The following is a 2,500-nucleotide window of genomic DNA, read 5'->3' on the forward strand; positions in this document are numbered from 1 at the left end:
TTTCACAACGTAATATAAAAATAATACAATGGGATGTAACGATGGGATTTGCTGGACGTGGAAGACCGTTTCGTACAGTTTTATTTATTTATTTTCCCTTTCCAAACAGGCGTCTCCCGTGATACGTGACGTCACATTTACTGCAAATGACGTCACAACAAGAAAAAGCCTCGTGTTTTGCCCGGTTTATGGAGCCCAAGTCAGCCGCACAGGTAAACGAAGCTTCAGTATAGTACGACCTATGGAAGGCAGGCAGCCAGCCACCATCGACAAAACACGATTTGTAAGTAGCACAGGAGGTTTATGGAGACTGGTTGGTCACATCCTGCAGACGAAGGGGATCCAGGCAGGCCGAGCACAAGTGGGGAGGATGTTGAGCAGGTTGGTGGGTCATTTGAGCTCAGTACCCCCAAAGTCCATTCAGATTGCCACCAGTGAGCTGCACCTACCTCACTTAAAAGTACATAAAATGCTGCACACGTGACTGCGGCTGTGCACGTACAAGGTTGACTTGATGCCGGAACTGAAGCCGGACGACTGCACACATCGCATGGAGAACTTTATGGCCACGTGTGCGGTGTGCTACCTTTTCTGGGAAAATTATTTTACGGGAACAGGGAGGAGTGTGGTATGGGGAGTTACATGAATATGAATGAATGCATGATGAACCGGAACTGACAGACGGAACCGATTGTGACGTCACAGACACCATTAAAAACGGTTGAGCTTAAGGCCCAACTTGTGGGCTGACTTGAGCGCACAACAGGAGGTCAACTTTATTTTGTGTACAGTCCAGAAAATAAGGGAATATGAACAAAAACAATTGAAGTAGGCAAGATAGGAATAGGAACCACAGTCAAACAACTTAAAAGTCCAATGAAGTGAGCAAGTGGTGAGGACAGCAGTTGTATGTCACAAACGATACCCCAAGCTGCTAACGTTTCTCCACGATGAAAAAAATCAAACAAACCATTGGAATTCCTCCAGATATTTTTCAGTCGAGTCTCAAGCAACATAATACAGGATAGAATGAAAATAATGTCTGAAAGTGGACAATTAACGCAAATTTGATCAAGATGGAAGGCCTGTTATGGTGTGCTCCCACATTAGGGATCAGCACTCACACGGTACACATTTACATCGAGAACTTGTGTTGACCGCACCCCCCCCCCTTCGTAACTTCTGGGGGAGGGGCAAACCAACTAGCTATAACTTTGGCAAATTTGGTTGAGATCGAATAACTAATGACCAAGTGTATCGACCAAAGACAGACGGAAAATGATGTATTTCAGTGTGACGATGAAACGAGACAAGCTTTCAAGTGTTGCCAACTAGCACTCTCAGGTGCCAGTCTGCATCTGAATGTGCAACATCTGCAAAACGTCAAAAATATGGAACTACAAGCTGGGTCATCCGAGCAAGATCGGGTTATTTAGACATTATAGTAAACCATCAAGAAAATTGATGTTTTAAGCTGAAGCAAAAATTAACCTGGGAGTGCACCATGGCAATGTTGGGCCAAATGGTCTCATTTCCTTGTTTGAGGTCAGTTTCTTGATTTTCAGACATACAGACACACATGCATATAGAGAATTGCTTTGTGAGGGGTGGGGGAGAGGGAGGTTGTGCCTATGACCTGACCCTGGTTACCCCGAGCCACGTGTGCAAGATTTGAAGATTGGTCAAGGGGTGTGGAATTGTACAGAAATCAAAGAAAAGTCTTCACACTGTCTCTGTCTCTGTCTCTGTCTCTGTCTCTCACACCTTGCTCATATATATATATATATATATGTATATATATATATATATATATATATATATATATATATATATATATATATATATATATATATATATATATATTCAACCAAAGAAGCACACTGACTTTTTGACACTAAGCTGACGTCATGCAAGTAAATTATACCAACACATCACCTCCAAACTAGGAGGCATCCGTATGGTACTCAAGCCTTTTCAGACTGAGATTTGAAGCGTGTGGTCATGAATAGATGAAAGTAGAGATGTTGATCTGGATTTCACCCTTGTGGGCTCATCAGGCCAACATACTGCTGATCGTCCCACTTTGTCTCTGTCCTCCTCTCCCTATCGTTGCATCTCCAGTTTATTTGTGTATTAGAAGACCATAAGCCTGTGCTAAGGCTACAGTCTCCCATGTCAGAAGCGAACTCGTTTGTCCGGTGTGCCACACCTCCAATATTCACCTCCTGGCACAGTTTGGGGATGCAGCCAGAACATTCACATTATCCCACAGGGGAATATGGCTGGCCTGTAACCATAGTTGCCAAATCTACTGCTTTAGGCAGTAATCTACCGCTTGTATTGTCCAATAATAGTGAAAATACTGTTTTTACAAAAATAATGTCTCATTAAAGTTTTTGATAGATTTTTCATGTTGTGACAAGGTTTCTGTCAACAAAATTTCTCTCCCATGAGAGGGGGCATACCCCCTCCCAGACCATTCCCTCCCCTTGCAGACTCC

This window comes from Eptatretus burgeri, chromosome 2, assembly GCF_056783735.1.
Source record: "Eptatretus burgeri isolate ZD-2024b chromosome 2, Ebu_testis_v1, whole genome shotgun sequence".
NCBI classification, from domain to species: Eukaryota; Metazoa; Chordata; class Myxini; order Myxiniformes; family Myxinidae; genus Eptatretus; species Eptatretus burgeri.